Source organism: Lissotriton helveticus, chromosome 1_1, assembly GCF_964261635.1.
Source record: "Lissotriton helveticus chromosome 1_1, aLisHel1.1, whole genome shotgun sequence".
Classification (NCBI taxonomy): domain Eukaryota; kingdom Metazoa; phylum Chordata; class Amphibia; order Caudata; family Salamandridae; genus Lissotriton; species Lissotriton helveticus.
Window position 1 is genome coordinate 1,276,209,839 of NC_136057.1, and position 23,496 is coordinate 1,276,233,334.

Here is a 23,496-nt window from a genome sequence, read left to right on the forward strand (position 1 = left end):
TTTTTGCCTCAGAATACCTCGTAGAGAGGCAGTGTTTAGTATTTGTGTATTTCCTGACAAGAAACCTCGCTTTTAGGTCTTGCCTACGCAGCGCGTTAGCGCTACTCAGGAGAAGACTTTTTGTAATCGCTCAGGACTTTTGCTCAAACTCGTGCATGTTTTGCACTGTTCTCTATTGGCAATCGTGCCCGTTAGGCGTTTGGAGCAGCGGCGCCATCTGTTTTCAATTATCTTGCTTGCGCTTTCGAATCAGATGGCACAGCTGCTCGCTTCCGCAAGGGAAACGCCAAAAGTGCACGAGTGCCAATAGACCATGGATGTCCCGTGTGCTGTGTGTTCACCTAGGCCATTCCTGTGCTTGTAGTCTAATTTATCATACTACAAAACAAGGATCACAAGCTCCAGAAAGCAAAGTAAAAACCTGAACTGGTGCAGATGGTCGCGCATGGACCTGGGAATCTTGGCAGCTGTAGTCACAAGTGCAAAAAAAACACCACTGGGTCTGGGCCCCCAACAGCAAGGCTAAGCCACAAAGTATCAATGAACAAAAGAAATGCCAGTACTGTCACAACTTATTCTTTTTAATTCATCAGACCATAAGAATTGTGCACTATGGTCGAATAACACAAAAATGTTTGAATGAATCCTTTATTTTTTATTTTTAAATTTTTGAACAAGGATTATCGGTTATTAATTCACCAATCCATTATACATTACACGACCTCTTCTTATATACATATATTTACACAATATTCACAAAAAGATTTTTTACAATATCAACAATATTGTCCAAACAAATTATGATTTTGAAACAGTCATACCCTCACACATTCACACCCATACACAACAAAAATTGTTATCACAAAACCTGGAATCAAAAGTATTCACAGTAAGCCATATACAATAAATTCTCAATGATAAAACTTTTTAGAAGTTTTGTATGTTACTCCTTTGTTTGAATGGCAAAAAAAAAAGGTTGTCTACGCCTTTCGAACTCACACTGTTCGCAGAGTTCTCATCAGGACAAAGTAGCTGTGAAAAAAAGGAGAACAAAAAAGCCTTCCTTTAGGGTCATATCAGAAATGTTGGTAACCTTACTTCCAACCTCCATTACTCAAGCCGCCGTGTCTTACCTCTAAAGTCTAATAGAGCAGTATGGGGTTACGTAGATCACCCGTCGAAGTCACCAGTAATCCAAATCAAACCATCTGTATTTAAAAAAAACAATCAATAACCAAACCATCTCAATGTCAGTCTTTCTTTCTTTCTAAGCAGACAAAGTGTGGGTAAACTTACTTTTATATGGGATAGAGGTCAATTAACAAGTAAGCACTAACATCTTGATGCGTGCTTTGAAGGTCTGTCAAATAAGAAACGACGCTAAAAACATGCACTTTTGTACATTCCCCCACAGGACTGGCTACACTCCATGTTCCACAATTGACCTCTATCCCATATAAAAGTAAGTTTACCCACACTTTGTCTGCTTAGAAAGAAAGAAAGACTGACATTGAGATGGTTTGGGGATTGATTGTTTTTTTAAATACAGATGGTTTGATTTGGATTACTGGTGACTTCGACGGGTGATCTACGTAACCCCATACTGCTCTATTAGACTTTAGAGGTAAGACACGGCGGCTTGGAGGTTGGAAGTAAGGTTACCAACATTTCTGATATGACCCTAAAGGAAGGCTTTTTTGTTCTCCTTTTTTTCACAGCTACTTTGTCCTGATGAGAACTCTGCGAACAGTGTGAGTTCGAAACGCGTAGACAACCTTTTTTTTGCCATTCAAACAAAGGAGTAACATACAAAACTTCTAAAAAGTTTTATCATTGAGAATTTATTGTATATGGCTTACTGTGAATACTTTTGATTCCAGGTTTTGTGATAACAATTTTTGTTGTGTATGGGTGTGAATGTGTGAGGGTATGACTGTTTCAAAATCATAATTTGTTTGGACAATATTGTTGACATTGTAAAAAATCTTTTTGTGAATATTGTGTAAATATATGTATATAAGAAGAGGTCGTGTAATGTATAATGGATTGGTGAATTAATAACCGATAATCCTTGTTCAAAAATTTAAAAATTAAAAATAAAGGATTCATTCAAACATTTTTGTGTTATTCGACCATAGTGCACAATTCTTATGGTCTGATGAATTAAAAAGAATAAGTTGTGACAGTACTGGCATTTCTTTTGTTCATTGTAGTCACAAGTGCAGTATGAAGTGCTATATAAACAGAAGTTAGTATTATATGTGCCCTGTACCGGCCCAAAAAAAGCGCTCAGATAAATAAATAAAATTGCTTTTCTAGACCGTGGGAGTCTAATTAGACTTTGTTGACGGACACCTCCTTTTCGCATTCAGATATGCGTGATTGAATAGTCCCCGGTTCCCTTTCTTGGACACTCTCTCTGTGGGCCCCCAGCAGTGTGGTGGGAGGGCAAGGGGTGAGATTTATTTCACATCTCTATCTGTTAATGTAAGGAATGTCCTCTGAGGACCACAATTCACCGGCTGAAAAGAAAGGACCCCTCAGTGCCCACATGGCTGCCTCCATTTGCTTTCACCTCCTGATGTTTGGCGATCATATAAGGTGCTGTAGGGGGTCAGAGGAAAGGTCAGAGGAAACATCTGATTCCAATTAGTACACAGTTCCATCACGACAGAAGGATGCATATGCTTGAAAGTTAAATCGCAAGTGAAAAGCCACGTGGCCTAGAAGCTGTTGTAGGTTATTTAGGACGTCAGTTAAAACAATTAAATACCTTGATCAGCCTGGTGTTCAGGGACTAATATAAAGAGGCGGTTTCTCTCTTTTGCAGGTGTCATCAGCCTGCAAAGGGCTGTAGGCTGGTTGTTGGTGAGAGCTGAAAACTCTTCTGAGAGGTGGGAATGACCAGCAATTTCAACAGAAGTGTTTGACTCACTGAGCTATCTCACTGGATACCCGAGGAAGAGTCTAGAGTCATGCTAACGAGTTATGTTCTATATGAAGTGGGCACAGTTAACTGGCCCCATTTGATGAGGGTGAATTTCAATCAGTTCTGGATTTTCAACTAAGTCACTTCACTTTTACCATTATATATGTACTGGCCTATCGGAACGTTAAGTTTAAGTTCATACAAGCTATGGTGTTGCACAGGGCATATCTTACCCCCCACAGACTACATAAAATGTTTCCAGACTCCCCCCACTGCTGCCCTAGGTGCGGGGCTGACGAGGCTGGCCTTCTCCATATGCTGTGGGCGTGCCCACGTCTGCGGGGCTACTGGGAGGGGATATGCCAGGCCCTTAGTACAATCACGGCCCTCCCGGTCCCGGAAGAGGCACTGCCGTGCCTGATAGGGCACCGGAAATGCCCTAAACACCACAAGGCCCAGGTGAAGTTCCTAGACTTAGCACTGTTGTTGGCAATCAGGGTACTAACCATGAGGTGGAAATCTGCCAGGACTCCCGACCTAGAGGTGTGGCGTACTGACTTACTCAGATGGGGCAGAGCAGAGGGAATGGTTCTGCGTAGGGAGGAAGAGGGAGGACAACGGAAATACCCAATTGCGCAGGAGTGGGAGCAGATGCTCCTGGAGGTAGAGGAAATGGAGGGAGGGCAGGAGCTGATTCAGGCAGGCGACCCCTAGGAGTGACAGGGCGGGGAGCGAGGTGGGTTAGCTGTGAAACGACCCAGCCCGGATAGAGTACAGGTTTTGCAGCTGGGCAGGACTACATTACTTGAGAAACTGATGATTGCGGCCATGGACGATATACCAGGTACTTGAATGGACCAGGAGACGTACGGAAAAGGGGTGGTGGGAGAGGGGTGGGTGGGGAAAGATCAGACCGAAAAGATCATGGGATATTGTTACACGTTTACGTCGAATGCACAGTAATATCAGTGGCACTGTAATGGAGAGGCGCGAAATATATTGTTTTAAGATTTAAGAATGTGCACGAATTATGTGCTCTGTTGGTAATAAGCGCATACAAATGCAAGTTGAAGGTCTGGAATTACCAGTTGCGGGAGTTAACAGAAAAGACTGCTTGCTGATAACATGTATTGATGTATACTGTGCTGATATGCAGTTGCTAATAAAGAGTTTAAAAAAAATATATATATATATATATATATATATATATATATATATATATATATATATATGTACTGGCCTACAAGGCTCTTTGTGACTATGAAGGCATTCTTGGGAAAGAAGAGCAGGGCAACTTTAAACAAGCATTGGCATAGCCAATAGGTCTCGCCTTTGAGACCTTATAAGTGTTTAGTTATCCAGCACATTATCCTTGGTGCAACAACATCAACTGTTGCATGGCTAAACACTTATAAGGTCCCAAAGGCGAGACCTATTGGCTATGCCAATGCTTGTTTCGTTTTGTCTCCAGAATCCGCTTTTGAGTTTCCTACTGTTCCGATACTCGGTTCAGCTGCAGAAGTATTCCGTCGAGGGAGAGCCAGAGTCAGAGTTCTGGAGAACGCTTCAGTGAAGCGAAGCCTTCTCCATCTTTCAAGTAAGCGTATCCAGACTAGCATTGTGTACAGCATAATTGTGTTTTCCGGAAGCGCTGTGCTTCCGCACTTCAGCATCGTGCTGAGCTACCGCTTACTGCAGCTTTGAGAGCCGCATTTTCTAACAGCGTAGTGCACCGCAATTCTGACAGCATTGTTTACCACAAGACTTGTAATGTGTAAAGACAATTTCTTTGGATAAAAGGATTCTCATTGCTAAAAGAAAAGCAACAACCAAGGATAACAATCCACTTGGATGTAAAATTCATAATATGACTTCATAAAAATACTTAGAGACTATTACAACTACTAATTGTAAAAAAAAAAAAAAAAGAAGAAAGAAAGGCAATGGTATCTTACTAAATATCTTCACAATTCATTTTCTGAGAAAGTAAAGAATGCTAATCAATCGATCAAATAATCAAAAAATTAAACATCATAGAGAGGGGCTATTCCTCAGCACAGACCAGGTAATTGAACTAAAATAGGGGAATCTGTTTGGCAGTATAGAGCTAGGGAGAAGTAATTGTTTTATTAATATTCTTCCAGGTTCATAGAAGAAATTCTAGAAGACCGTGTATCCTGAGGCAGTCTCTCTTGTTTTTGTCTTCCCACTTCTCCTTTCCCCGGGCTGAAGTCTGTGACAGCTGTAATCACCTGTCACTGGCAGCAGTTGGAGGGATTTTGGGTAAGAAATCGAGTTTGATAAGAGAATTAAGGCCCTTCTCGTCAGAGAAGGAGGAATCACCGCTATGGCACTCTTTTCTGGGAAATCTACAAGTTCAAGATGAGTGTGTGGGGGATGAAAAAAGAGGTAAGTGTGGCAGTTTCTTCAAAAATGGAAAACTGAGGGGGGAGGCAGGGCTGGGTTACAACTAGCTATGGAACTCGGGTCTGGGATTACCAGGTTTGAGATTATACTTCTTTGCGGGACTATTGCAATATGCACTGCAATGGTGCTCCGATGGTCTAACGGCAAGAAAGTTCTGCTGGCCAGATGGGGCGAACTTGCCTGGGTTTCTAATGAAAGTATTGAGGGTGCCGAGCGACTGCCCATACACAGTCTTCAGGTTGCTTAGATATGGGAACAGGCACCCAGGGCACAGGTATACCAGGGGTCTCCCATGGGCTGCAGCATGTATTGTGCCACCGTTGAGGGACCACCCAAACTGTGACTACAGAACTGCCATTGCAGCCTATGTGAGTTGGTGCTTGCACCACTCATGACAGATATGTTTCCTTATATCTGAGATTACTACACTTAAAACCTAGAAGTCACCCATATGGCAGGCCTTTCAGTCCTGAAGGCAGGGTGCCTAGTTAAAAGTGTGAGGGTGCCCCTGAATGAGCAGTACACCCCATACAATCTCCAGAGTTAATTCTGTAGGCTTTGTAAGTGCAGTCAGCCATTATAATACATATAGTGGATCAGTCATTACAAGATGTCTAACTATATAGCGGCTGCACCAAACCCGGTCATGTTTGGTATCAAACATGTTGGACTTGTACCCCAAAACTGTGTGTCCCGCTTCTGGAAGGAGGTATGCAGGATACTCGAGATGGACGTACGCCTCTCCTCAGCGTACCACCCCCAGACCGATGGTCAAGCCGAACGAACAAACCACACCATGGAGCAGTTCCTCCGCTGTTTGCTGCTTACGGTCGAGAAGGAATGGTCCGAAGTGCTATGGATGGCGGCGTATGCGTACAATAACAGCAAGCATTCAGCCATCGGCATGTCCCCGTTCTTTTGCCTCCAAGGACGTCATCCCCGCACATCTGCCTGGGAGGTGCCTCTGGATAGCCAACTGCCCACTGTGCGGTCTTATCATGAGTCACTGCGTGGACTCTGGCAACAGGCACGGTTCGAGCTGGCCAAGGCGAAGGACTCCTACAAGGCGCATGCTGACGCTCACAGACAAAAGGAACCCGCTTATCGCACGGGTGATAGGGTGTGGCTTTCCATTCGGCACCTGAACGTGCACGGGCCCAAGAAGCTGTTGCCTCATTTTGTGGGTCCCTTTGTTATCGAGAAGGTGGTCAACCCTGTGGCCATGAGGCTGTCGCTTCCTCCGCACATGAAAATCCATCCGGTCTTCCATGTCTCCCTTCTGCGTGCAGTCCAGTCTGGCGGCTCTCTATTCCGTCTCCCCCTTCTCCGGTGGTGGTGGAGGGCCACGTTGAGTATGAGGTCAGGGCTATCTTGGGGTCCCGTCGTACCAGGGGCAAGCTCTTCTACCTGGTGGACTGGAAAGGGTACGGTCCCGATGAGCGGTCCTGGGAACCCTTGTACCATGTGCGCCACGCTCCTGTTCTGGTTCGTGCTTTCCATCGGAGTCATCCCCTGAGCCCTCGCCCTGTCTCTCTTTTCTGATTTCCGGGGGTTTTGGGGGGGTTCTGTTCTGGGGGGGGGGTGCTGTCACGGTTCGCGGCGATGCCGCGGCCTGCCATCCCCGCATTCACACACAGAACGCCGGAATACTCACTTCCGGCCGGAAGTTGAGTCCCGGTCTAGTCCCGGGCAGCAACCTGGGAGCACAGAAGCACTTCCGGGGGAATCACTTAAACAGCGCGTTTCCCGCCAGCTATGTGCTTCGAATTCCTTGCTGGAGGTTCCTGTGAGGCGGACTTCTTTCGCCTTTGCCGAGACCTGCCAGTTTCTTACAGAGTCAAGCCGCTCTGGAGCGCTGCTCTGCTGTCACGTCAGCTACACGCGCAGGAGCGCTTGCTGAGGCTCGCCGGTCACCATAGAGTCACGCCGCGCTGGAGTGCTGTTCTGCCTTCACGTCTGCGCTGCTCAGGAGCGCTTGCTTGTTCTTCCTCCTAGGTGATCCAGGGATATGCCTGTTTTTGTTTCTTTAACCCTTGCCGTGCAGGAGCGCCTTGAGGGTGTTTGTAGACCTTGCACAGGAGTGTTTTGTTTTGGTTTTGTACATTTCGGTTTCCCACCGCGCAGGAGCGCTACTAGGGAAACAGCTCAGCCAACTGGCTTGTGTTGCTTATTGGGGATGCCACAGGTTGAGTGACTACGCACTATTTCCTGCTACACGCGCCGGAGCGCTTGCTTACCTGTTTTGACTAAGTTCGTTTTGCCCCTGCGCAGGAGCGCTTCTTTTGGTTTGGGCTTGGGTGAAACGCACAGGAGCGCTTCTTTTGGTTTGGGCTTGGGTGAAACGCGCAGGAGCGCCTTACCGTAGCTATTTGTATCCGGAGCTGAACCTGTCTGGGAACCTTATTCCCGGAAGCATTGGTAAGTCCTCAGAGGGTTACTAGGTCTGTGTGTGCATGTGTGGGGTGGTTCTTTTTCTGGTCTGACTCCTTTTCTGATCTAGCTCTTTATTGGTTTCTAGTTGACACCGGGATGCCCCGCCAGCTCCACGCTATCATTTAGCCCTACACCCTGACTCCCATCCCTGCGTCCATCTCATCCCTGCTGGGTATTGCCTTCCACGAGGGTCAGGTGGGTACAGGGACGGGTGCTCTTGTCGTCTCTGCGGAATTGCGTCACAAGCAAAGGTAAGACTTGTGGGGCACCTGACACAATCTTATCTTACGGAAGCCAAACGAGGGGGGGGACACTGCTTCGGAAGCTGATGCTGAGGCGCCCAAAATGGGTTCAGAGACGGGAGTGGAGGAGTAGTCTCTGATGAGGGGTCCACCACATTTCAGAACTGAAAATGGAGGGAGTGAGCAGGAGTGCCTTGAGTGGTGGACTGTGCAGCGGATGCGGCCTTCCTACCTTCACTACCAGGGTGAGCAAAGGAGCCTTGGGGAAGAACCCGATCTTGAGTGGTGGATACTCCAATGAAGTGTGTGAAAATACGGTGTTAGGGTGTACTTGTGCACAGGTACTCCTGATTGTCCTAATTTGTACCGTTTTTTCTGCAGTGACTGGCCTGAGCGGGGTACTGTGTGTGCGTTCTGGGGGGGTGGGGGGAGGCGTTTCTTTTCTGGCATTGTCTGTTTGGTGCCCTCTGCCAAGTTGTGTTACCTTATTGGGGCAGATTGCGGAAATGCTGAGTATATGCGTACTTTCATCCTGGTCGTAAATAACAATGTCTGCAGTCTTTGATTATTGAGGACGCAACTGGAATTCTGTATGTTTGTATTCGCATTGCCGCCGGACCTCAGGGTTGTCGGCTGATGGGCTGTGTAATCTCGGAAACTATTTACAACACGATGGCTGCCCGCCGCCGGCCCCAGGGTTGTAGGCGCTCTGGCTGTGTCTTCACTTTTGATGCAAATAAAGGTTTTTGAAAACTTTAAAAAAAAAAAAAAAAAAAAAAAAAAAGGAGGTATCATTTTACTCAGGAGAACAAGGGGAACCGCTGGGTAGTAGGACATTTGTCCCAGCATGGTGATTTTAAAATATGTGGAAAATGTTTTTGTTCAGCTAAATTTGAGGTTTGCAGGGGGTTCTGGGTAGCGAAACGTTGGGGGATCCACGCAAGCCATACCTCATTGGACTCCTCGGGGTGTCTAGCTTTCGGAAACATGTGGATTTGGTAGGTTCCCCTAGATGGCCACGAGCCCGGGGCCAAAAAAAACAGGTGTCCCCCCAATCCTGGTAGTTTTGTTATAGGTAATTTTGAAGTCTCAACAATATGATTTGGGCCATACCCTGTTTCAGCCACTTTGCCTACCCACGCGAGTGAGGTATCATTTTTATCGGGAGACCTGGGGGAACGCTGGGTGGGAGAAAATTTGTGGATCCACGTAGATTCCAGAACTTTCCCACACAGAAATTTGAGAAAAAAGTGATTTTTTTCAGCTAAATTTGAGGTTTGCAGGGGATTCTGGGTAGGAAAACTTTAGGGGACCCACGCAAGCCATACCTCGCTGGACTCCCTCGGGTGTCTAGTTTTCAGAAATGTATGGGTTTGGTCAATTTCCCAAGATGGCCCTCGAGCCCAAAAACTCATGGGACCCCCCCCCCCTTGCAAAACCAGGTTGTTTTGTGATAGGTAATTTTGATGTTGCCTCAATAGGTTTTGGGCCCTTGCCTGTCGTGGGTACTTGACCCACTCACGCGAGTGAGGTATAATTTTTATCGGTAGACCTTGGGGAACGCTGGGTCGGAGGAAATTTGTGGATCTATGTAGATTCCAGAACTTTCCCACACAGAAATTTCAGAAAAAAGTGATTTTTTTCAGCCAAATTTGAGGTTTGCTGGGGATTGTGGGTAGGAAAACATAAGGAGACCCACGCAAGCCATACCTCGCTGGACTCCCCCGGGTGTCTAGTTTCCAGAAATGTGTGGGTAGATGGTCGCCGAGCCCAGGGCCAAAAACTCATGGGACCCCCCTTGCAGAACCAGGTTGGTTTGTGATAGGTAATTTTGATGTTGCCTCAATAGTTTTTGGGCCCTTGCCTGTCACGGGTCCATGACCCACCCATGCAAATGAGGTACCATTTTTCTTGGAAGACTTTGGGGAACGGGGGGTGAGTGGAAATATGTGGATCTACGCAGATTCCAGAACTTTCCACCACAGAAATGTGAAGAAAATTTGTTTTTTTGACAATTTTTTTAGGTTTGCAAGGGATTCTGGGTAACAGAACCTGGTGAGAGGCAGTCAACTGACCCCATCCTGGATTCTCCTGGGTGTCTAGTATTCAAAAATGTATACTTTTGCTAAGGTTTCTGTAAGTGCCGACAGAGCTAGGGTTCAAAAACCACCGCTAGGCACTTTGCCAAAAAAGGGGCATTTTTCACTGTGAAATTGTGGATTGTCCATGTTGCGTTTTGCTCCGTTTCTTGTCGCGGGCACTAAGCCTACCCACACAAGTGAGCTACAGTTTTACTTGGAAGACTTTGAGGAACGCAGGGGGGGTGAAAATTTGTCAATCCACACAGATTCCAGAACTTTCCACCACAGAAATGTGAGGAAAATGTGTTTTTTTGACAATTGTTTAGGTTTGCAAGGGATTCTGGGTAACAGAACCTGGTGTGAGCCAGTCAAGTCAGTCACCCCATCCTGGATTACCCTGGGTGTCTAGTTTTCGAAAAATGTATAGGTTTGCTAGGTTTCCCCCAGGTGCCGGCAGAGCTAGGGTTCCAAAACAACAGCTAGGCACTTTGCAAAAAAAGGGTAATTTTTCATTGTGAAAATGTGGTGTGTTCACGTTGCGTTGTGATTTGTTTCCTGTCGTGGGCACTAAGCCTACCCACACAAGTGAGGTACCATTTTTATCTGGAGACTCAGGCCAGTTCAGATTTGTAAAGCAACTGTTATTACCTATTGACTTTCAATGCATTTCTGCCTTCCGAATGAAAGACAATGTGTAAAAAAGAAGTAATTTTGAAAAATGATCGATAATTCTCATGCTAGTTTGAGTATTCCCAATTTTGAAAATGTGCAAATATCTACTGTTTCTAAACTCTATATTTTGTTCCTATTTCAGAAATACATAGGTGTCCTTCATACCGATTTTTCCTTGTATACATTTTCCCAGAATAATTGCTATATACCCGGTACATAATAAACAAGCATTTGCAATGCAATAGGTCTCGCATTTGCGAGAGTTTGAGCTATTGGCATTGTAAATGGCAATGCCTTTTATGTATGTGTTCTGAAAACCTGCAAGCAGTGCGTGAACGCTGCTATCAGGTTTTAAAGACATAAATAAAAGGCATTGTCACTTACAATATTTTGCTTGCTTATCCACGATTTTATTACATGCAGCAAGTATTGCCTTAGAAAGAAGAGGAAATATGATATCCGAGTGCATAATGGGTATAGTTAAAACTATTGAACAGTGGGAGCATATAGTACTGGGACAAACTAAACCACCATGAATCATAGAATGAAAAATGTGAACTACCCTGGGTTATGCTGACGGAGGGAAAAGGTAAAAGGGAAGCAACAGAAAGTAGGAGCACAAAGTTTACCGAATCCAGAGCACATGGTGTCACCTTTGGACTCTGTCTCTGCTGCGCTTGATCTTTTTAATTAAGACTCCAGACAACACCGCAGTATAACAGAGAGATAAACATTAGCCATAATAGATGTTCATTTTCAGAGCAGGTCTATGTTACTTTCTGCTGTTCTCTTGATGGTAGTTTTTCATGTTTGCCACAGCATAAACCTTGGTTAGTGTGGTAATTGGGGACCCCTAGACATTACACACATGGGTACAAGAAGAAAATGAAATCTTCTAGTGCTAAAGTGAAACCAGTGGTATGCATCTTAGTCATGTAGAATATACCACCTATTCGAACGCACATGACTAGGTCAACCCGCCCTCCTCCACCCCCTCCAAGTCTGGGTGTGCACACGGAGGGGCCTGCCCTAGCACTGGAACAAAGCCAACCATGTGTGGGAGCTGGGGCGAGCATTCCTGGGCTGGCTGCACATTCCTGTACGAGGTAATCCATTAATGAGGGGCAACCGGGAAGAGCAGGGGTCCGGCCGCGTAAACCGCAAGCCTCAGAGGCAGGACCCACAACACCCTGCCGAGGGAAAGAAAGGAAACAGCCGATAGAAGCCACTCAAATAGAGCGAAGGCCCCTAAAGTCGCGAAGATGCCGCCTCTCCAAGACATAATACTTCATTAATGCGAGGGGCACATGGAGGCGGGCAATAGCCGGAAGTGCAACGCAAACCCCATCATCACAACCGATGCCAAGCGAATAAGGATGCGGACGGGCACAGACACGCAAATATGCGGTCCGCCCTGGGAACGAGTAGGTCGAAATGACGGAGGGTTGCTGAGAACAGTAAGACCTTTTTCTCCTTATAGGAACCAACAAAGGTTTTTTATCTGCATTTTTGAACTTATTCGAGTAATGCATACAAAAGGGAGGGATGGCTTACCACAATTTCCTAAATGTTCATTCCTTTGTGTATTTTTATTATTCTATAGGGTTACTACAGGCCCCTCCACCCAGACAGACCATAAGGCATACTATTGCCACAAAATAAGTAGGTTTAAAAAAAAAGGAAATAGGTTTATGTTATATGTTGTGTGTGTCCTGTTTCGTCCATGATCACGAGTGTTATAATTATGTTTTTAACCTTGCTTTCTCACAATAGAGACATCTAGTGTGGTATGTTAATCCACAAAGGATCTAAGCACTAATTAATGTTACTTTCAAGGGCACTTACACCGTATTAAGAAGTACCTTTGTTTACGCGCAGCATAATGACAAAATCTGCCCACAAGAGCGGTGGGCAGGCAGTATGTATTAACTTGCATTTTGTTTTTTCTTCTCCATAACAGATACTACGTGTTCAGAATCAACCGTATGTATTTTATCTAATGGTCACACAATAGGTGTGCATTTATAATTTCTATTTCACTTTATTATAGGTCCTGCACGGAGTGGTACACATGAGGCTGGCCCCCATGTTGTCCTGAAGAAGAGGTTTAGGGGATACCTCGAAACATGTCGACACAAAACTAGGCAGACCCTCCCGAATTTCGCGGTTTTCCGCAAAATCGTCACTTTTGTAAAAATGCTGCCATTTTTACAAAAGTGCCCGCAAAATCGTCACTTTTGTAAAAATTCCTACATTTTTACAGAAGTGCCCGCGAAATCGGCAATGCGCACAATTAGACAGTAACTGCTGGTGACTACTTTTCATGAGGAGATGCTTCTTCCACATTTGAAGAGGGTGCCTTTATCATAGAAAACTCGGGCAGAAAGAGGACTTCTTGGGAGCTAAACCCAGTGAAGGAACTGGTATGGTAATGGCAACATGACAACTGTAGGTGGCAGTTGAGAGAAGGGCAGGCGGCAAGCTTCCTGATAACAGAGTTGGCACAAGTATGGGCCAGGCGGACGAAAGGTGTCGGGCATCATGGCACAAAAGGCCGCACAAGAAGATGAGATGAGGACAAAGGCAGGAAGGAGTGGCATGGCAACGAGCACCTTAGGGCAGAACCTGGCGCGGGTAGAAATTAAGAGAGAGGACATTTTCCAGGCATCAAGTGAAGTTACTAGGTAAGACCAGGATTTGAGTTGATGAAGTCGCAACTGGATAAAAGCAGGGAGTTGAGGAGAGGTAAACAGTAAGGGACCATCTTGGGGCAGAATGGGATGCAGGCAGGTAGTTAATGGGCAGCAAGGTGATGTGTACCATGGAGACAAGGGGCCAGAACAGGACACATAGCGGGCATGCAGTGAACCCAATGGGGCAGATCAGGTGAAAAGAAGTCACACTCTGGAAACTGTCAGGCGGCAAGGAAGTGGTGGAGAGAGGACAGAGCAGCAGCAAAATCCATCCTTACATGTCCTGTGTAAATGTCCGTCACCCTAGCAGAATAGTAAAAAAACAAGCATTTGCAATGCAATAGGTCTTGCATTTTCTATTGACATTGTGAATGACAATGCCTTTTATTTAGGTTTTGGTTTTTAAAACATAAATAAATGGCATTGTCGTTTACAATGACAATAGCTTGAACGTGCGTAAATGTGATTCCTATTACATTGCAAAAGTTACAACGTTGTGGCACCCCCCTGCCCCATTCACCCGTGAAAACAAACGGTCAGAGCCCTAGCCAGACCCTCCAGGATTTCACGATTTGCCTTGAAGTATTACACGGTTGTATAGTGCCTTTATATGAGTTTCTTATCTGCTGCTCCTAAGTGGATTCCACAGGTCATATACTGTGACTGGTTGCATAATTTCAATTTATTTGGGTATCTCCCTGTCCCTCCAATCTGGAACCCCAGAGCATACACTAAGGTAGGTTCTAGAATGCCATTTCCTATGGTGTGCTACCAGGCCATCTTTGATGGGCTTCTCAGAACCTATACTAAAGAAAATGGAGGATTGCATTTCCAAGGGATAACAGCCTTCACCTGTGGGCTGCTTCCTCTGTTCAATATCCCAGGTTGCCTATTCAACGTGGAATACTCTGCTAAAACAGTTTCCAACGATTTAAGGCTGAAAATGAATGAATATGAGTAAAATAAAGTGCCGCTAAATTTGCTAATCCATGCCGCAATATCCTGGGGGGGGGGGGGGGTCTGACTAGGGATTGTAATTACATAAGTTATTTTTCCCTTTTATTAACCCCTTTTTAGGTTTCGCCTAGGTGAAAACCTAATGAGAATAATATGTGGCTTTGGAATACGCCCTCTGTTCCATTGGCTAGCTCCATAAATGGAGGCTAGCCATTGGAACAGAGATCTGTCCGTCATGGCCGGACCAGATTCGTGGGCGTTCCCGCGATTTCTTCCCTCTCCACCCCTTTCCGATCGTCATCGTGGCAGTGGGCGTGTGGCAATGATACTTAAAGAATCACAGTTCGAGAGGCTTCTCTTAATGTGTAAACTCAGCGGCCATGTTGAAATGGGGAAAACTGTCCACATTTTGTCAATTATCTAACAAATATATAGTGTAAAATACTTAAATAAGCAGGTCAGAAATTACATTTGCCTTTAGTTATGGAATATTAGCTTGCTGGATTTGACAGGTGTGGCAATATTTTTAAGTATCGAGCATTACGAATTGTTTTTAATAATGTTTAAGTGTTATATTTTCAACAGGTAGTGTAAAACTCTTCGCTTTTAAGGTTTGTTGTACTTGACTCTATTTTCCTCGCTTCAAATCTCTTCACCCAGGGCCCATTATCTCCCTTCCTAAAATGGTAGTTTCGGCTATTGTGTACAGGTTTGAACAGTGCGGCGCTTGTCCGCTTTCTGTGTCCATGGCGCCGGTGCCTGCTGAGGGGAAGATGGCTGCCTCTGGGGTAGCGGTGAGCGGACTGCTCCTGGAGAAGGGCTTGGACATTAGCTTGGCTGCTCTGCGTAGACATGATCCCTATATTCGGGGAATTCTGGATGTAGCCAGCCAAGTAGCGCTCTACACTTTCAGCCACACAGCGAGCGAATGGGTGAGTGCAGAAGGAAAGGCTCAGCGAGTAGAATAAAAAGCAACGGGGGAAATTGTATTTATTTATTTATGCAATTTTATATAGCGCGGACTTTACCCAAAGGTGTCGGAGCGCTTCACGATAGAACCAAGTACATGAGTAAATTTACATACTTACACGTTACAGATACAAACTTGGAGGATACCTGGATGGTAGGGGGGAGAAAGTGGTATCCAAGAGTCGGTGAGGGAGGGGACCATCAGAAAGTGAATGGGACAAGAAGTGAGGCCAGTCAGGAGACTGAAGTGAAGATAGAATCGAAGAGGAGACCGAGAAGCGAGATTCACATGTAGTCTGAGTAAAGTGGTGGGAGCGAAACAAGGTTTTAAGAGTGCGCAGTAGAAAGCGGTGTGTTGGAGAAACAAGTGGGTGATAAAGAAACACAATTAAGCATTGGCGAAAGAGCGCATATGGCAATAGAAAGTACTCTATGAAAGCGGGAAGCATAGAAGAGTTGGCAATCGTGGGTCTGTTGAAAAGGGGAGTCGAAATAAGCCGGGAAGATAAATCAACAGTGGAGGGAAAGACGGGAAATGGATGGCAGCTTAGCTGCGGGATGCTGTTAACAGGTGTAGAGCGATGGTGAACAAGAATCCGAGGGCGAAGCAAAGAGGAAAATATGACCGAGGATGTGGACAGTAGACCATATAAATATTGACACTTAAATATACATATGGGGTTTTATATAGAGGGTTTTAATCAATCGAACGTAATTTTACCAAGCATCATGTCAGTATATATGTATGCAGAAATGATTTATATTTTGCTTATGTCTTATTTGCCTGTTCCGAACATCCTGTAGAATCTGCGTTCAGGAACTGGACACTGTAAGCGTGACCAATAGGACAAATACGTGTAATATCGCCTATAATAACCATCGCATATTAATGATGAGCACATATTTTCAATTGCGGACCACAACACAGTCTTGGGAAGTGCTCACGAGTTTTTGTAAAGGGAACATTTATGCCATGCAGGCACCTGACATGCCTCAAACCCACACAAGGCTGTAGAAAGTGACTTTGTGTCAAACAGAGCACCCACACAGAAGTAGCACATGCAACTAGTGGTGGGAGAGCAACAGATTGATCGTCTCATAGAGGCAAGGGTGGTTTCTTTGGCTCATTACCTGTTGGAGTTGCTGGACTTAAGTACCAAAGGCACTAAACGAGCACTAGGGAGACATTTTTACTATTATTTCAGACAATGCAGAGGCCAAAGTTGCTGCTTTGCCATCTGATCTCACCCCGGGCCCTCACTCACGTCTTACCCCTGTACTCTCAGCTCTTACCCCTCTGGCCTCAGCTCTTCCTAGGCCCTCACTTCTGGCACCTGTGCCCTCTGACCTCAACCCAGGCCTCCAGCCCTCACCACGCTGCCCTCACCTGTGCCCTCACTGACTCCTGTGCCCTCAGCTCTTACCCTTGTGCCCTCAGCTCTTACCCCTGTGCCCTCAGCTCTAACCTGTGTGCCCTCAGCTCTTACCTGTGTCCTCAGCTCTTACCCCTGTGCCCTCAGCGCTTACCCCTGTGCCCTCAGCGCTTACCCCTGTGCCCTCAGCTCTTACCCCTGTGCCCTCCGCTCTTACCCCTGTGCCCTCCGCTCTTACCCCCGTGCTCTCCGATCTAACCTGTGCCCTCAGCTCTTACCCCTGTGCCCTCAGCTCTTACCCCTGTGCCCTCAGCTCTTACCCCTCCGCCCTCAGCTCTTACCCCTCCGCCCTCAGCTCTTACCCCTCTGTCCTCAGCTCTTACCCCTGTGTCCTCAGCTCTTACCCCTGTGCCCTCAGCTCTTACCCTGCCCTGTGCCCTCAGCTCTTCCTAAGCCCTCAGCTCTCACCCCTCTGCCCTCAGCTCTCACCCCTCTGCCCTCAGCTCTCACCCCTCTGCCCTCAGCTCTCACCCCTGCCCTGAGCTCTCACCCCTGCCCTGAGCTCTGACACCTGTGACCCTCGCCGGTGACCATGGCCAGCATGGCGGGGGAGATCGTCGCCTTCCTGCTGGCCCTGTCAGGCTGGGTGCTGGTCTGCTCCGCGCTGCCCGACTACTGGAAGTGTGCGGCTCTGTGTGTGTGTGTGGCTCTCCGTGTGGCTCTGTAGGTATGTATGTGTGTGTGTGTGGGACTCTGTGTGGGTCTGTGTGTTTGTGTGTGGCATTTGCGAGAGATTAAGCTATTGGCATTGTAAATGACAGTGCCATTTATTTATCTGTTTTGAAAACCAACACATAAATAAAAATGTTGTCATTTACAATGCCAATAGCTCTAACTTTTTAAAAGGCGAAACCGTTGCATTGTAAATGCTTGTTATCCTTACCTACTAGGAGCAGGAATAAAACATTAGCTCACTAGTTAGGTACATTTTAAAGTCACTCACACCACTCCCCCCTACACTGCACCACACATACTCTTACAAACTAAGTGCTCCTACGTAACTTCGCAAGTCGCAGCACACCCCAAACAGTAGATGTTTGTGATGGCCCCAATGATGAAGCATGTCACCTAGGGTCAACCCTGGGTAGGTGAGGCGACTCAAGAAAATACATTTTCTTTTCTACTAGCAGAGGCGGTTTACACCCAATTGGTGAACCCCCCATTTTCCTTGGCTAGGCTCTTTTGATCCATCATCTACGTATTTTTTTGCTAAAGCTTGCAATATTTTGTTCATAGTGAGGGATGAAGTAAAAAAAAAGAGTTAGAGAAATTGTTAGATCTGAACGTCATTGAGCCAGTGTGGAACTCGGAATGGATTTCTCCATTGGTTTTCGTACAAAAACCCAATGGAAGGGTTCATTTATTTGTGGACTTGCGCTGGCTCAATGCTAATATCATCATTGACCAATTTCCATTTTTATTTGATTTTTTTAGAGTTTTATTTAGCGCGAACTAGACCCTAGAGATCGGGTATCAGAGCGCTTTTAATGAGCACCAGTTTCCTTACAGATGGATACATTCATTTTTGTTAGGCACGGGGAGATTAAGTGATTTGCCCTGAATCACAGGATGTTGTGTAGTTGCAGAGACACAAACCCGGTTCCCCAGCCCTGAAGTCTACTGCTCTAGACGTAAGGCTACATCCTCTCCCCATTTTACTACGAATTGACGAGATGCTAATGTTGACATGGCAAACCAAATGTTTTTCTACACTGGATTTAACAGCGGCTTACCTTCAAATAATGCTGGAGCCGGAAAGTAGACACCATACCACATTTTGCACACCATTTGGCTGTTTTCAATTCAAACGCACACCATTTGGTTTGGCATACGCAGCAACGTTTTTTCAAAGATTAATGTACCAATTCCTGAAGTGGTCTTCTTTCAAGGTTGTAGGAGAGTAGGGTCTGCAATCCTATGATCACCCAGATTTTTGCTTTTTGCTGCACTGGTTTACGACTTTCCCTGGCTGTGGGCCTGCTAATCAGACCCACAGCCTAGCTGTTCTCTCTATCCAAATTGTACTCAGGTACTGAATTGGCACTGGGCCCTCTCCAAGTCCCTGTACCCAGGGCTGAGGTGTACCCAGAAGTCTATCAAAAACAGAAAGAGGAGTATCCCCTATGAAATTGAAGAGCAGACGTATCTGGAGGACCGGTTCTTGGCAAAAAGGAGGCAATTCATCCTTTTGATAGAAACCCCTCACTCACCACCTAGTGGTGACATGCTTCATCATCGGGGTCCACCTTGGCGTCCTAGCGACACCAAGGTGTGCTGCGACACCTGGACTACAGTGGAGCGGGTTATGGCTGTGGGTGCAAAAAAATAAATGTTAAAAATTGTCCTGGTTGTACTCAGAAAATCTAGTTTTAATTATAGAGCAACTGAACAATGTTTTAAAAATATCTATGGGCGAGATCCTGGTAGGGGGGGTTACGACCAAAGGGATCTCTATATGTGTTGAGTGGTCAACATGTTTCTACCATAAGGGCTATTGCCCGGTATTCGTCAGGACCAGAAAAAACAGGTGGACAGGGGGTGCGTGCTCCCTAAAAAGCACACCCGTCCTTGATCCCCTGTGTGCCTACTGGCAAAAATAGCCAGTGGTAGGTGCTGCTCAATAAAATAAGTGAGCTGGCGAATAAGCAAAAAAGAGACCTGTGAGGAGAGAAGAGTGGATAAAGAACAATCAGGTATTGAGTGATAGACTTACTCTCCTGTAACGTCGTGCAGTCTCTCAGTGCAATGGAAATATAGTGCCAAAAGAAAGGGGAGTGGGTCTCCAGATTTACATAATACCGTGGTGAAGGAGTGAGATACTAGTCAACATCTATGCCAAAGGATAGGTGCACGCGAGTTGCATGCGGTGCTAGCACGACCCATGGGGGATTGAGTATTGAGTATAAGATACTTGCACTACATGGAACATGTCTGTCACGTGGTGCCTAGGCTACTCGCAAGATATTAAGTGACAGGGCGGTACCTCTACCATTGTAGGTGAATGTACGGTGGGGTGACTTAAGGCATAGCTGTAACTCGGTAGTGCTATATACATTTGTCAGCATCTGACTCAAACGTGTGAGTGAATAACATTAAATTAACATACATAACGAACACACATGTAACACTGAGGGACACACTTGAGCTCAAAATGACATGGGACTGGGCTTACTCGAATAAGAGTACTCAGCGCTTCAACGGGCAGGGCGTAGGGTCAATGCCTGTAGCGTAACATATTCTGTAAGAAACAAACAGAGCGCGAGCGTTGTAAATCTCTGCGCCGCTCAAGGCGCTATGTAGGAGGTGAGCGGCGCCCTCGTGGACCCGGTACTGGGTTGTGTACCCGGGAGCTGGAATCGTGAATCTACTTACAGTTGCAGGCAGGGAAGATCATGGTCGACCTACTCCTCGCGTCCACTGCTCGGCTAGTGATTGCGAGGGCAGCTGGACGCGGTAAAGAGGAGTCGCCCGCTTCCGGGTTTGGGCGCGGCCTGGGCGGGTTGGGGGCGGGGCTAGCAGTACGCGGTGGCGTGCTGTCGGTAGCTAGGCTACCGTCGAGAGACAACCAGCAGGTTAGGTTGTTTCACAACACTGGGCAGGTTGGGTAGGCTCGCGGAGCTGCTCCGCAGTGCTAGTATTAATGAAAATAACGTCAGGGCATACAGTGTAGAAATAATTATTTACACAGCATGGTGATTTCAAAGGGGTAAGAGAGGGGGATTCTGAAGGGGAAAACATAGGATGTGTGACCGGTACTGGGTCAATGATGGGCGAGATACCCCAGTGTCAGGAGTCAGCCTCATTACAAGGTTTTGGAAGTGATAAATTAACAAATTAACAAATTAACAATATTGGGTCACGTGGGGAATGGCCCAATACAGGGGCGCCAGTGTGGCGCAAAAGGCCCAGGGTAATTCATAAACAGGCCTATGGTATTTTTGTAGTGTGAGGAACACTAAGTTAGAAGCTCAGTAGAGCAAAGCTTGGAAATATAGTAAGAGTATCAAGTGGTTAATAATACTCTGTTCTTAATTCCTGGTCGGAGTGACCATGGAAATAGAGTCTCACTTCAGCACCGAGTTCCATGGAATATTGTCGCTGAGCCCAATTTTGTGAGAGGAAAGACGATAAATCCATCGCTGCTCTTTTTCAAACAGTCGTGCTTGTGCATTAGGACCTGGTTGGATCTGCTCAATTACCGTCCATCTCATGTCGTTGGGGGTGTGATGGGCTGTGAGAAAATGGTCAGTAAGCCTGGTGTTCGTTTTTTTGCATCGGATTGTGCTACGATGTTCCGCTATTCGTTGTTTGACTTTTCTTGTTGTCATCCCCACATATGGCTTGTCACAGCTGCATCGGATAAGGTAGATGACAAACGTGCTGTTGCAGTTTGTGTGTGATCTTTGTTGCCAAATTTTGCCTTCCTCAAGGTTCAAAGTTTTTGTGTTGTTCGTGAGGTGACAGACGCTGCAGTCACCACATCTGGAATGTCCGGTTACTGGGGGTAGGCCCCAAGCGTTGGTGATGGTTTGGTTGGTTGTCGCCATGCTCTTTATTGGTCTGGTGTTGACCAAAGTGTCTTTTAGGCTCCGTGCTTTTTTGTAAGAAAACAGTGGTCTGTCCCATTTGTGATTTCCCGTGTTCAGTATTACCGCGTCCAGCTGCCCTCGCAATCACTAGCCGAGCAGTGGACGCGAGGAGTAGGTCGACCATGATCTTCCCTGCCTGCAACTGTAAGTAGATTCACGATTCCAGCTCCCGGGTACACAACCCAGTACCGGGTCCACGAGGGCGCCGCTCACCTCCTACATAGTGCCTTGAGCGGCGCAGAGATTTACAACGCTCGCGCTCTGTTTGTTTCTTACAGAATATGTTACGCTACAGGCATTGACCCTACGCCCTGCCCGTTGAAGCGCTGAGTACTCTTATTCGAGTAAGCCCAGTCCCATGTCATTTTGAGCTCAAGTGTGTCCCTCAGTGTTACATGTGTGTTCGTTATGTATGTTAATTTAATGTTATTCACTCACACGTTTGAGTCAGATGCTGACAAATGTATATAGCACTACCGAGTTACAGCTATGCCTTAAGTCACCCCACCGTACATTCACCTACAATGGTAGAGGTACCGCCCTGTCACTTAATATCTTGCGAGTAGCCTAGGCACCACGTGACAGACATGTTCCATGTAGTGCAAGTATCTTATACTCAATACTCAATCCCCCATGGGTCGTGCTAGCACCGCATGCAACTCGCGTGCACCTATCCTTTGGCATAGATGTTGACTAGTATCTCACTCCTTCACCACGGTATTATGTAAATCTGGAGACCCACTCCCCTTTCTTTTGGCACTATATTTCCATTGCACTGAGAGACTGCACGACGTTACAGGAGAGTAAGTCTATCACTCAATACCTGATTGTTCTTTATCCACTCTTCTCTCCTCACAGGTCTCTTTTTTGCTTATTCACCAGCTCACTTATTTTATTGAGCAGCACCTACCACTGGCTATTTTTGCCAGTAGGCACACAGGGGATCAAGGACGGGTGTGCTTTTTAGGGAGCACGCACCCCCTGTCCACCTGTTTTTTCTGGTCCTGACGAATACCGGGCAATAGCCCTTATGGTAGAAACATGTTGACCACTCAACACATATAGAGATCCCTTTGGTCGTAACCCCCCCTACCAGGATCTCGCCCGTAGATATTTTTAAAACATTGTTCAGTTGCTCTATAATTAAAACTAGATTTTCTGAGTACAACCAGGACAATTTTTAACATTTATTTTTTTGCACCCACAGCCATAACCCGCTCCACTGTAGTCCAGGTGTCGCAGCACACCTTGGTGTCGCTAGGACGCCAAGGTGGACCCCGATGATGAAGCATGTCACCACTAGGTGGTGAGTGAGGGGTTTCTATCAAAAGGTTGAATTGCCTCCTTTTTGCCAAGAACCGGTCCTCCAGATACGTCTGCTCTTCAATTTCATAGGGGATACTCCTCTTTCTGTTTTTGATACATTTCCTCCCAGGGGAATAGGAGAAGTCTCTAGTTCACCTTTGAGTGAACGAACTCCCTTACTCTCTTCTTTGTTTGGAACGTACCCAGAAGTCTCCCAGGGGCTGAAGCATGTATTATGCCACCCCTGGGCTGACTAACTAAACTGACACAACTGGCTGCACGACAGCTGGGGCAAGGTGGTGTAATCACCCTTTGCTTTAGATATAGTATACCTATATCTAACCCTAAAAATGGACACACAGATCTCCTATCAGTCACTCCTATGGCAGGCCTTAACAATCCTGAAGGCAGAGTGCTTGGAATCGTGTGAGATAGTGCTCTGGCATGAGCTGAGCCTGTCTGCGGCTTTCGGGATCCATCCCTTAGCCGTTTCCATGATATCGCATACCATATACTCTTAAGTGCATTATAATCCTCGCGGTTATATGCCAACTCTGGTATCGCTTTATCAAAACATGTCGAGTAAGGTGTCATACGAATTGGAATACTAACCCCTCGCAAATTCTGGCGACGGGGTTAGCATTCCACCCTTCTAGAGGGACACGACATGTATGTAACCTGTAACCCCGGTTAAAGTCAGACAGAGCCTTAGCATCCACAAAATGGATGCTGCCACCGAGACACAAGTCTGCCCTCCTGCTGCTGG

General features: G+C 46.2%; 1 protein-coding gene across 5 annotated transcripts in view; it reads right to left on the reverse strand.

The window, feature by feature from the left end:
* KMT2E (lysine methyltransferase 2E (inactive)) overlaps positions 1 to 23,496 on the reverse strand; it is a 2,078,550-nt gene that overhangs the window by 1,976,959 nt on the left and 78,095 nt on the right. The window lies entirely within an intron of this gene.